The sequence below is a fragment of the Siphateles boraxobius genome, unplaced genomic scaffold, assembly GCF_051911475.1.
Source record: "Siphateles boraxobius isolate OS27281-9 unplaced genomic scaffold, OSU_SipBor_1 22, whole genome shotgun sequence".
Lineage (NCBI taxonomy): Eukaryota > Metazoa > Chordata > Actinopteri > Cypriniformes > Leuciscidae > Siphateles > Siphateles boraxobius.
Window position 1 is genome coordinate 23,126,467 of NW_027508833.1, and position 14,211 is coordinate 23,140,677.

At 38.3% G+C, this 14,211-nt stretch overlaps 1 protein-coding gene across 4 annotated transcripts in view; it reads left to right on the top strand.

Moving 5' to 3' along the window:
• kif13ba (kinesin family member 13Ba) overlaps nt 1-14,211 on the top strand; it is a 50,449-nt gene that overhangs the window by 4,683 nt on the left and 31,555 nt on the right. The gene's annotated exons all lie outside the window — the stretch shown is intronic.

The window sequence follows — 14,211 nt, forward strand, 5'->3', positions numbered from 1 at the left end:
TTTCCTCCTTTCTTGTCAACAAGTGGATTCAGAGCCACCGCATGCAGCGCCGCCGGTCGCCATGTCTCCGTGTTTTTAGATGTGTGAGTGAATGAAGTTAATGTCTTGATATTATTGATAATGGAAAGATTTTGCAGCGGCGCTGAAAATCCAGCTGCGCCGCTGCTGAATACTTTGTAGGGGAAATACTGCAACTATTAGGGGGCAGCCCTAGATGATGATGATGATAATAATAATAATAATAATAATAATAATAAATGTTTCTTGATCACCACATCAGCATATTAGAATGATTTCTGGAGGATCATGAGACACTGAAGACTGGGGTAATGATGGTGGAATTTTAAAATAGAAAACTGTTCTTTTACGCTATTTTAAAGGTTCCTAATTTTGTTTTGGAGGTCTACAATAGATTTTCTTGCATCCAAGGTCAAAAAACACTTTACCTTTATTACCAGATTCAATCACATCAACCCCTCCTTTTTGAGAGCCTAGTCTGCTCTGATGGTCCTGTGATCTGTTGTGATTGGTCTACCGCTTACAGTGCGTGTCAGAAATGAAACTCCTATTACCATATCTGAATTTCATCACCAGAGACTTCCTCAGTGCTTAGTGATATGAACAGATGAAAAGTGGAATCGCACCATTGAAAACAGTGTCGTCTTGACATGTCAACAACACAAACCAAACTCTTCCTGTCTCAGTTACAACTACAGTGTTTGAGGTTAGGTCAAAGATGTTGTTTGCGGGCAGCTATTAAAATCGGTAGGCTGGCATGTGGCATTATGCAAATTTATTGTATTGTTTGTTACATAGTATGTAACAGGAAGTGATACTGGAATTCGGCAGTTTAGAATAGATTTTTTCTTTTAGGAGACAATTAACTTTATTTGTCGTCCAGTTTGATCTTTAAAACTTTGCAGACCTTTTGCATTCATAAACCGCTATATTACACAAGCATAATAGGGCCCTTTAAATTTTTATATTTCTGTAATACATTACTGCTTTTACTGTATTTTTGATCAAAGATATACACCCTTGGTGAATCGCATTCAGACTCGGACTGCAGGAAGCTTTCCCAGTGTGAAAACACCCTAAGAGACTTCTTTCAAACACATTTAGAAATCTTGCTGACTGCAAACTAATAGATTTTCTGTCATTGTAGCTTTGTTCGGAATGGCATAATAACATTCTACTTACTATTTATGGAGTATATAGTATGCAGATTTTCTGTATAAATACAATTCCCAATGTCCTACTATATTTGCATATGACTATGGTAACTTTATCCCACAATGCTACTGCATGACTTGGCCTTCCAACATCCTTTTCTTGACTCATTTGATCAGATTAGGTTTAACACATTAAACTGGATACTCAATTTTGGATTAACCATTTTTAGTCTTCAAGATTATGAAGAATTGGAGCATTTGAGTAATTAAACAACTATGTTTTATTTCTCATATGATAAAAAATATAGCATATGCTGTTTACAAGGTTATGAATGCATAATCTTTCAGTCGTTTAGATTATTTTAATTGGATATTACATATTTGGGACCCTTCATAAGATAGCTGAGAGCAGGGTCTTTGAGATCAGATCGCATGTATTCTTGTTGGTTTTCGGTTGGTCGGTTCGTACGATGGGGGCTGAGGGAGAACAGGAATGTGGACGTGCGGTTCACTTTAACGCAGCCTGCTGTTCGCTCCGTCCTGCCGTGTGTCGGGGCATAACTCTCCTCCATCTGACTTCCTCTCTTTTTCTCTGCCCTCCGTTGTCACGGAAACGCAGGAGGAGTGTTAACCCTAGGTCATCCATAGCTGAGGAGCTCTTGTGTCTGGAAAAAGGGGAAAATACAAGCTAGCTTTAGCATCTGTCAGCCATAAACATTTCCTCTGACTTTTATGGAGGGTACACAAGAGAGCACAATTATTATTTTTTGTGCTGCTTTTCTCTTGTCGTGAAGTGCAAACAAAGACAGAGGTTGAACAGGTTTTAAACTTGGAAGTGAATAGTCGAGCCGCCTGCTGCCTTCGAACAACAGACAGTTTAATTGCAGCGCTGAGTTCATGTGTCGTGCCGCGCTGAATCGCCGGCCCTGATAATGGCCCCTGTGATGCAGATGCCTCAAATGGCAAGGTTCACATGACCAATATAGCTTTACTTATGCAGATTATTGCTGGCATTTCATATTAATTATGATCTGTCAGGCACTAGAACGCATTCCATACAATCTTTTGATGATGGCTATACATGGCGTGTTTATATGTCAGTGTATACTCCTCTTTCAATCCTTTGTGTGGTCGTACCGCTCTCAGCATGTCCGATGGCATCACGTGCTCAGATGAATGAATCTTAGTGCCTGTCCATTTGCTTTAATGAAATGACTTCTGAAAGGTTTTATGTTCGCAAGCAGCTCCTAGGGGTGTTTTGAATGGAATGAACATGAGCAATGAGCTTTAGAAAAGTATCTTTACCAGAAGCTTTATGCCTGACAAATCAATGTATCTGTGTAAATTATGATAGAAAAAAAATCTCTTTCAGGTACTGTTATATTTATAGAGATCAATAATTGCTTGTCACTCCCTACTTTTTTAGTATTATTAAGAGTATTTAACAGCTGTGCCCTTTTATGAAATGAGTATGGTAGATCTTTATTATCACAGATTATGTTCTTTTGTGAAGTTGAGGAGTTGCTGACTATGACCATCCCACCTGAACTGTAGACAGACGTGTTTTGGGCTTGCAGGAAAGCAGTGAGACATACACTAGTCAGAATGAATTTCAGGTGTGTTGAGGACTGTTAAGACTGTATTGTAAGAAATACGATCTCAATATTTTTTCCCATACTGATCAATATTAAGGCCCGTTCACACCAAGGATGTTTATGATAAAGATAACGATATAGATATATTTCTAAAAATCTTTCTCAATATTAAAGAATAGCAGAGTTCACACCACAGCTATAACGATATAGAGAAACTATATCGTTGGTATACTTTTTTTCCAGCTGTTGAATGATAAAACACTGACAGCCAATCAGAATCCATTTCTAATTTAAGGGCTCGCGCTTTTAAAATGGCAGACGACATTGCGGAGAAGTTAATCGTAGAGGTCCAGAAAAATCCACCACTGTTTGACAAGTCAAGCCCCTTTCAAGAAAATGGATATGGAAAACAATCGTTCATACCTCTGAATAAACGATGAGAAGTATTACGTCAGATATCCTTCAACAACTTTGTCTTGCTTTCTTTGAAGTTGCGGTGAAAAAGACTAGGTGTAGTTTTTATTCCACTATGTTGACTACGTCAGCAAAATTCACTGTTAGATTATTAGATCGATTACATTAGCTTCACTCAAAAGTTAACATAGCATGCTGAGTACATCTGCTGGTTAAAGCTGTGTAAATTCAACAAGAACCGCAAAAACATGTTCAATGATGTTGTACACACTTTGAAACCGCAGCGCGCAAGCTTAGAATAAACAGACCATTAATTGTCCATTGGTGTTGATGCAAATATAGTTATCGCTATAGTTATTTTTATTGTTATCGTTCTTGGTGTGAACGGCCCTTTAGGCTTGCTGCGATAGTTTGTGTTACCAGTGTTACTCGGTGTTCAGCCGCACAAGAGTGAGGCGAGCTGACTGACAAGACGATGGCGGAAGATTTGATTTCAAAGCAAAATGTTAAAGCGTCTATTTGGCTATATTTTGGATTTAAACACAATGCTAATAGGGAACCTGCAATCATTGAGGCAATCTGTAATCTTTGCCTGATGAAGGTGGCAGCATCTGGAGGTAATACTTCTAATTTACACACACCCGTGCTTACCCGTGCACACCCGTGCTTATTCGATTTGTTAATCAAAGTTCTGTTTTAAAGGGGTGGTTGATTGCGATTTCACTTTTTTCATTTTAAATAGTGTGTAGTGTGTAATGTTGCTGTTGGTGCATGAACAGTATCTGCAAAGTTGCTGCACTGAAAGTTCAATGTAAGCAGAGATATCGTCTTTTAAAAATCATGAAGTTTAATGCCTACAAAAACGACTCGAATGGGACTACAACGAGATACTCCCGGGTTTTATACGTAACTAACCCATCAGCAACCCTCCCTCCAGAATATTCAAAAAAGGGGGCATGGCCATATTTCTGCTCCTTTGTCTGCTGAAGATTTGATTTCAAAGCGAAATGTTAAAGCGTCTATTTGGCTATATTTTGGATTTAAACACAATGCTAATAGGGAACCTGCAATCATTAAGGGAATCTGTAATCTTTGCCTGATGAAGGTGGCAGCATCTGGAGGTAATACTTCTAATTTACACACACCCGTGCTTACCCGTGCTTATTCGATTTGTTAATACAAGTTCTGTTTTAAAGGGGTGGTTGATTGCGATTTCACTTTTTTCATTTTAAATAGTGTTAAAATGAAACCACGTTGCTGTTGGTGCATGAACAGTATCTGCAAAGTTGCTGCACTGAAAGTTCAATGTAAGCAGAGATATCGTCTTTTAAAAATCATGAAGTTTAATGCCTACAAAAACGACTCGAATGGGACTACAACGAGATACTCCCGGGTTTTATACGTAACTAACCCATAAGCAACCCTCCCTCCGGAATATTCCAAAAAGGGGGCATGGCCATATTTCTGCTGCTTTGTCGAAGAGGAAGAGTTATAGTGGAGCGCAGTAGCCATGCCGTCGAAAGTGTGTTACTTTCACCCAGCTGTCTGGTCTTCTGTGTTTGAGCTTCCTACGGATGCTGTTGTTCGTCAACAATGGCTACAATTTATGTTTGATTATGTTCCTGAAAATTACAATTGTATTTAGCTCTCTGTGCTGCGCATTTTATGGAAGACAGCTTCCAGAATCTCCACGAATTCAATGTCGGATACAACAAACTGTTACTAAAACATGAAGCAGTTCCAACTTTAAAACCAGAGGCAGCAGTTGTTGGTCCACAACCAGTAAGTAATGTATTTGCATGTATAATTTCAGACGTAATGTTTTAGTTTTATCAAGGACATAAACAAATGCCAGCGCTGGCTTTAGTAGCCACTTAGTTATGCTATTTCGTGTGTCTATGACAAACGCATTTTCAAACATTTTGGACCTGAATTTGTAATTATGTACTAATTTTGTAAATGTATTTTCCATGTATACTTTATGACTTAATTTTTCGATTTGATCAAGAACGTAAACCAATGCCAACGCTGTTTGTTTATAGTAGCCAGTTAGTTCAATGCTATTTTGTGTGTGTAAGACAAACGTGTACCTAAAGAAAACGATACACTGAGTAAACTAAGTTTTGTGAATAGATAAACGGTTGTTCATTATCTCGATAAAACAATAACTCTAAAAAACGGTATTACTCTGTCATTTATTCAGTTATATTAAATGTTTAATCAGGAGAAAACCGTATCTCAAAAGCTATAAGCAGCAGTAGCATTTTCAAGTAACTGTGTATCGAAATTCTAATATAATAATACAGAATACTAGAATAGAATAATAATAATAAAATGTACCATTCAGAAATGTTTTGTGAGAGCCGTGGGGAGGTTCTGCTTGACTCTCTTCATTGCCTCTTTCTGGGTCTGATTCTGGCTCAAACTGATACGGCAGTAGGCTATTGACACTATTTACATTTGACCGGAGCACATGCAGCTTTCGCCTGTAAAGGCAATGGGCGTGAAGTTTCCGGACTACGTGCACTACGCAGTTTAGCCAATTACAACACACCGGCCCAACTAACCAATCTGAGCCCATTGCCTGTTTCTGAGGGAGTGGTTTCATAGAATCAGGAAGTCAACCGGTCGTTCAAATGACAGAGGAAAAGAGGGATACAAATTCAGGGGGATACCGGTATTACCGGTGTTGTCACACGTCGATTAACCGGTGGGAAAGTTTCCTCACCGTCACATCCCTTATTGATATATAATTTGATAATCCTGCCAGTTTGAATAGTATTCCGACAATGACTTTAGAATCTAGTTTAATAACAAAAACTTTTAACTGTACAAACATGCTTTTTCTGCTTTAAAACAATAAAAGTTAGGCTAAAATAGTTGCAGCACACATCTCACTTATTTGAAGAGGGACAACCTGTACAAAAAAGTTCACTATTAGATCAAATAAAGTTAAAAAATGTTGACTAAACCAGCCATTGTGCTACACAAATTGACACACGGGACTGGATTTTCGTACTCTGTGTTTTCGCTGGGTTGGTACCTTTTAAGGTGATGGAAAAGGTTTGTTGCGTTTCCCGCTTTGGTTGGAACTGACCATTGACATATTTTGCAGACCTTCTGGGCGGTTCACACAGAATGCGTTTTTGGATTCCACTCAGGGTCCGAAATTAACTTTTTGGCTCACCTGCCACTGGGACTGGTAGATGAAAAAATCCACCAGCCAAGCATATTTTTTACCGGCCAAAATAATAAACAGCCTTTTTGTGTCACATATACATTAATTTATATAGGCTATATTTAAACATTTTTGGCATTATATTTCTGGTCTATTATTTTCCATTCTTACTTTTATTTACACACACATATTACACAATTTACACACATTAAAATAATATTTTTGTGGTGGTGCCTATAAAAATAGTTCTGTACAAATGAAATGTATTAATTGTATATTTAATAAAAAGTATGCAATAATAATATATTATAATTATTTCAAAAAAATATTTAGTTTTACTCTGCCTATTTTTTTACTCCATTTACTCTGACTGATCAGTAACTGAAGGACTGGAAATATCAGTTGTTTTTAACCCTTCATTAAGATGAATCGGTTCAAAGGAGTGAGTCATTAGTTCGCGAATTGGACGTGTCATTATGGGATGTGTACGCGTTGTGCGATTATCCCGGCAGCTAGGACATCCCTCAAGATTTGTGTCAACACAGAAAACATTTAATCACTGGATAGGTTTTTTCGTTTATTTAAAGTGTGGTTTATGTCAGCTGAATGTGCGGAACGCTTCAGAGAAGATAAGGTATTTTAGCACAATTCACAGTTCACACCCAGCGGTAATTCAGGAAAAAAAATATCCGAATGCTCCACATGAAACTATGATCTTCCGACCTTTACCATCGTGTCGATTTATTTTGATGAATATGTGCCAGGGAGAGAGAGCAAGACAGCGATTAGGAGACGGTGAAGCCTTGTTTATACTTTCGCCTGGTTTCGAAGAGAAAGAGTGCGGGCGCGCGACCAGGGCTAATGCTCTCTCTCTCTCTCTCTCGCTGTCTCTCTCTCTCTCTGCTCGTTCTTCAGGTGCGCCATGTCACTTTCAATTCCCATCCCGCAAACACAACAACTCCGTCATGCTCGTAGCCATCATGCTAGATATTTTATAACATTACAAAATGCAATTGTAATAAACATTTTATTACATTACTATTTTGGTATGAACATTCACCCGCCAGGGGGGCGGATAGCCTTTTGAGATTTACTCGCCAAACGGAAAATCTACCCGCATTTGGCGCTTGGCGGGTGTTAATTTCGGACCCTGATTCCACTGCTATAGTTTTCAATTGTTTTTCTTTGTGAACGTGCACTAGACGGACGCACTGTTTAAGGGCTGGTTCAAACAGAATGCGTTTTTGTTGTCAAAGTGAAATGAAGGTCAGTGGAACAAAAAAAGACAAACTTTTGACATTTTTTTTTAAAAAGTTGAACTTCTTTTAACTTAAGAGCCGCCTTTTTAGAACGCTGTGTCATGCACGAGATGCTACAAAAGACTCTAGCGCAACAGTTGCTCTGCTTCGTTTGCTTTTAAGTAACCCAAACCACTTCCATATAATTACATTTTTTCCAACAGTTTTCTCAGCTTTGGAGGGTAATGCAGGTTTTTGGTTCTGGTTTCGTTTTCTTTGTTGGCTACCTGCAGACCGACTGGTTGTTGTTGCAGGGTTTTTTTCTGCAGTGTGATAGACTTGTAGGGTAATCTCTGGTTGAGTAAAAATGTCCAGAGCTCATCATCGTTATCAACATACATTTTATTGTGATATCTTATATCGCGCAGCCTTAGTTAAGGACACTGTTTCTAAGAGGAAACGGCAAGCGCTTGTCACATTTTTGTGTCTCATATTTGTGAAGAAACATCTTAACCATATTAATGGCGCTTTTCCACTGCATGACACGGTACGGTACGGTACAGCACGCTTTGGCGCTTTTCCACTGCATGGTACGGTACGGCTCGGCTTGGTACGGCTCACAGTGCCCTCCAGGACCGAAGTTGCCCATGCCTGGTCGAAATCATAAATGTCATGAATGCTCATCTGAATGCTATTTTAACATTTGACGGAACGTTTCTGTTTTAGTTTTTTAATGCACAAGTTGAATAGGCATCTGTATGCTATAAGAGCCTCCTAAAACAACATCTTTAATACCACATTAACCATCCACCAACCAGCAGTGTCGGCATCGTAATCTTACAATAACTGGTGCCTTCTTACCAACCTCTGCATTTCAGCAAATTAATGACTGGATAAGCATCATATATTCATGAGCACCGCTGTTAAGTTTAATTGTGCACCTTGTACTTTTCATTACACTTTTCTTGTTTTAATTACCAGGACATTGATTCACAGTTGTGCAGCTTCAGCGGAGTAAAAATCCTCTCCGTGTCATGTGTAAAACATTGCTTGGAGTGCATTGTGTAGCTTTCGGCCTGCTCGAGTGCATTAAATTCATCCATGAGGCCACGTATGTCGATGCGCACACATTTATTAAGAAAAATCTAGTCGATCATAATTTAGGTCAAAAGTACAGCACATCATCTTTCCTAGTCACGGGCTGCGTATTTGCAAGCAACTGATGCGGAAGCACATTTTTTAAATGACTCTATCTCAGACCTTGAGAGCTGAAGGGCAGTTCATGTGTTTCTGGGTGCACATTCAGGTTGTCTTTCTGACTAGCCTGTCATGCGAACGCAGGCCATGAGGTGTTAGACTGTGTTTGGCACAACCCTCGGTCTCTGGCATTCTCGCACTGACAGCTGTCACCGTAGCGTACGTCACTATCCCATGAGAAAGCTGCAGTGGACCATAATCGAGGTTCATTCCTTCCTCCCCCTTGTTCTTAGACTTGAGCCCCTTCAGGAATGCAGACAAAGACATGGGGATTTACAGTCCTGGCCTTGCGTCGACACTTTACTTCGGAGTGGTCGATACACTCTTGAAGGAGAGATTTAAACAGTTCTCCGTAGGAAATGCTTTCCTGAAGAATTTGGGCCTATTAGGAATATTAAGATGGTCTGAGGCAATGAATGAATCCATTAAATTGCACAAAATGGAGCCGCAAGCATGGAGTGCACCCTGAGTTTGCATGAAAGCCTGATTGAATGCAGCGGAATTAAATGTGTGTTTGATGCCATTTGAAGACAGATCGAGGCCAGTGACTTGTTTGTTAGTCTGCAAATCTACCACCACTTCTTAGACTGCATATGAAGGGTTTTCCCTCCAGTGGTTTCAATGTGGTTTTTATTTTCTGCCTGTGGTGCTTTGGTCTCGGTTTCATTTGTATACTATTATAGCACCAAGGCAGAGTGGTGATTTCCTCATTGTTTGCAGCGCCAATGGAGTGATGCAGAGAGTGGGGGAAGGGACTGTTGACACAGTCTTTCATTGCAGCCTCCTCCCCTACAGACAGTTCCTTGGATAATAAAAGTGCAACTATAAAAAAGTAGCAACCATTTGTGGTGAATTTGCTGTTATTATGTGGTGTTATATGTGTTGCAAACAAAGTTATTTTTTTAACCACTGTATATTTTGTAAGGGTGGAAAACATTTAATTATTCACTTAGTCATTTGACATATTTCATGCTTTTCTAAAAAGATTTACTAAACTTAAATACAGTAACTGTGGGTTTTCTTTATAGATTTTTTAGAGTTCAACAAGATCATGATTATTGCATTGATTTTAAAGTGCTTTTTATTTGGTAATTATGTTGTTCCCAGAAGACCACACCGCTAGTTTAGTTCCCACCTACATATATCAGTACGTAGCAAGATTGGTTTGGTTTGAAGACAAAAAACGTAACAAGCACAAGGTTCTCTCACCCTTCCTGATTTCTAACAAACACACACAGCTTTCGACGTGGTTTTGGGGCTATCATAGCAGAAACGAAAGCTGCTGCTCTCTGTATGTTTTTCCGTTGTCTCCGGTCACGTTCAAATGTAAATTGTGCGAGCTTATTTTATCCATTAGATCGAAACATCTGAAAAACACAGATACGTTCACCCGCTTATAGACCCTCCTCTCGAAGAAATCAGGACAGAAGTGGTTGAAAGTGGACAAAACAGACGGATTAAAATACCAGGTGTAAACGAGGATGTTTCTTTCTCGTCTATTTGTGACCCGATTGACCAAAACGCATCTTAATACCAGGTGTAAACAGGGCCTGTATGTGGTATTTTTACATGCTTTTAAATGTTTGTAAGTACTCCAATCTTTAGTGTCACATGCTCCTTCAGAAATCATTCTAATATGCTGATTTGCTGCTTAAGTAACATTTCTTATTAGAATTATTATTATTATTAATATTATTATTATCAGTTAAAAACGAATGTGCTTTTTAATATTTTTGTGAAAACACTTTTTTCCCCAGAATTCTTTGAATAGAAAATTAAAAGAACAGCATTTGTTTGAAACAGATTTTTATTTAATAATGTGAAAGTTTTTAACTTTATTTAATGCATCCTTGCTGTAGAAAAATATATATTTTTGTTAAAAAATCATTCTGACTTTGAACGGTAGTGTATTAAAAATATGAATTATGATTAAGTAGGCTATTGTTCTTTTTATTATTCAACATTAAACATTTTTCTGTACTTGTTGCTTTAAACAATGTTGCTTTAAACATTCTGTATTTATATTCAGATATAATTTCGTTAATTCACGTCCAGCCCTAAGGACTGCACGTCCTTCCTAACTGGGGGAAGGGTCTCATGTGAGCTCAGAGTCTGTGCTGCACGCTGCCAAACCGTCACTCTCTAAATGAATGTTTTTGTGTGTGCGATTGCTAAAGAAAGTAAGAGTTTGTGTCTTCCCCAGAAGCCGAGGACTCTGCTCAGTCAGTGCTGCCTCATATCAGGAAGCCTCTGACTCACTCAGACAAAAACAATGTCATAAAGCAACGTACAGGATTACTTGCGAGGCTACTCGATGACATCATGAGAGAACTTGTGTGATTAACAGCACCACAACGCTGATCCCAGTTCTAGCTTGGGTATCTCTCAGTGACTGGTCTCACCTGTCACTAAGGCATTTTTGGGGAATAACAACCACATGCCTCTGTCTCCTGTAGGGAAAGTAGGCACAGGTGTAGAGACAGAGCAAATGCATTTTTCATTTGTACAGTTGGCTCAGGGACGATTCCAATCGGTGTAAATCTACAGGACAGCCGTGTTAGGAAAACACAGAGTGATGCATTGTGGGTTTAGTTGAGCACTGTTTGGAAACCAGACTGGGAACTTGGGAGCAGCTGCCAGCTTTCCTGAGGTTGTCATTGGGTTGTCATGGCCGCCGTCATTGGACAATCAAAAACATGAATCTAACTTTGCTCTTTTATTAAAGCAGCGATTTGATTTTCTCCAGTTTATACCTAAACATCTAATCTGTGTGGTTTTTATTATTATTTTATTTTTGATTTTATTAAAGAAAATCACATTTTATTTTAGTTGATTTAGTTATTTAATTTATTTTTATTTTGTTTTGTTCTATTACATCAATTATATTCTGCAATCAGAGTAGTATTTTTCTAGCAAGATTTAATACCAATTTTATACCTAATCTGTATTATAAAATATAATATTTATTTTTGTTATTTTAATTGATTAATTTAATAATTGTTTTATTTTGTTTTTATTTTTATGATTTTAGAATATTTTCTGCAATCAGAGCAGTATTTTTCTTGTAAATAAACTCTAAAAATGTCATTTATGTTCACCACATAAAATTGAAGATATAAATTTACACTAAATTAAACAGAAACGCTAACACCCTCATTTATATAAATTAGTCTAAAATGAATTGATGAACATTTTGCTCCAAATAAGACCATGCCAGGTACTCAATTTAAATAATTGTATAATTTATTTGAACTTATTCATTCACACAAACCAACCAAACAAACCATTCACAAAAATGATTTCCCAACTCTACGTGAATAAGAGTAGATTGTTAGCAGAGTTCATTTAATCAACATTTTTGGGCAAAACTAATACAATTGTGCTCGGAATGATGAAGACGGATAATATCATTTAAAGATGGATAGTATGATTAATTTCAGTACTTTGTCCATTCCGTCATCGCCTGTATGTCATTGTATTTGTCATGTTGGTGAATCAGATATGATAAGATGTGAGCAGAGGTATAGTAGTATCGGCTATGCCAGATAGTACAAGGTCAAAGTCACTAGGGCTTGTAACGGCTGTTTGGGAATGGAGATGCCACCGGCGGGAGCTGCGCGCGTGAGCAGTCTGGGTGTAGCACACAACCCATTGAACTCATCAAGAATTATACATTTAGCTACCTTACGCTGCACTCTTGGCTGTAGAGTTTTGGTGGAGATCTCCTTAAGATTTAGTAATCTGTCCTTTAGGTGTCTTGGAAAAAAATTATTTTGTTCCTGTGATGCTTGAAATTTGAGTTGTATACCCTGAAAAATCTGTTAGCCATGACGCACAGTTTATGCCCTGCAGTGATAGATGAAAGGATAGGGAGGGAAGATTTTGGGAAAGCGATAGCATGGAGACAGGATAATTTTCTAAGAATATCTACATCTTTATTTCGATGTCAGAACTCAGGGACTGTCACTCAGAAACCTTATTTTTAGTGTTACAGATGTACAGCTGCCATGTGTGTTTGTCCTCTCTGTTTGCTCAAACCTCCTCCAGGAACTTGAGATGAAGCTCAGCTTGACACATCCTTCAAGGGCCAGCATCTCCCCCAGATTCAGCGTGGTGTGACAGGGGGGACGTCATCATGCAACTACTTATACCACAAGTGTGCATGGCCTGATTTTAAACGACAAGCTGAGCCTGGGGTCGTTGGAACTGAATCTAGGCATATTTTGCCCCAGCTTTCCATCCCTCGCTTTTTCGTTCGCTCACTGTGTACTGCATGGCTGTACACGCTTCAGTGATTTCCATAAACTCTCATGGGTGTAGATTTTCTAGATTGGGATTATAAAAAGGGTCGCCATTGTTGAAGATTCGGTTATATGTGCAGAGGCCAGGGCATGAATAAATGGGGAATAATTGCACATCATAGAAGAGACCAATAGTTATGAGATTCTTAAAGTCATCTTGAATTTGAAATTGACCCCATTTACTTTTTATACACTTTTTTTCTTTCTTGGCTTTTTGATTCATCAGTGCATGGTATTCCAAAGTAGTTTTTCTACAGATCACTTTTCACTCATTTTGATAATAATTTAGTTTATTTATAATAATAAATTTTTATATTAATTATGTATATTTTAAATAATGATTTATTAATGGCTATTAAAAGCTTATGATACAAATAAATATTGGGTAATATAGCAAGAACTATTTTCAGTTGCCTTTTTACTGAAATTTACTGAAATTTAGTTTATTTAAAACTGAAGTTTCCCTCAATTTTGTTCATTGTTTAAGCCGCCCATTATGGTTTGGAACAGAGCTTTGCATTTTGCATTAGTGTTTTTTCCTTACCCAGAGAACAACGTCAGAATTTAATTGAATTTATTGGGCCTGGAAAGGCACAGTCTTCTGCGAGTGATTAGGATCCTTCAATATGCTCCCATAGTCTGTCAGTAATGCTTATATAGGTCATTGTGTTCACAGAGTGCTGTGCAAAGCCATTGAGGTGCCCTCTACAGATAACACAACATTTGACTCAGGGCTCCAATGCATATTTACCCTGTAAACGGCAAGGCTTTCTCAGTGAGAGACGGGCTGTTTGTGTTCAGGTCCACTGAGCAAAGTACAACTGATGACATAGATTCGCTCAGGATGTGTGATTGTGTGCAGATCCGGCAGTTCCTAGTTCCCGTTTGAGTGCGCTCAGGGTGATGACTTGCTATTTTGGTCAGCTGTGAGTTAGTTTAAGAATTTGGATAATGTTTTTTGTTTTTTATGTTTTGGGATATTGAAAGCACACACACACACACACACACACACACACACACACACACACACACACACACACACACACACACACACAC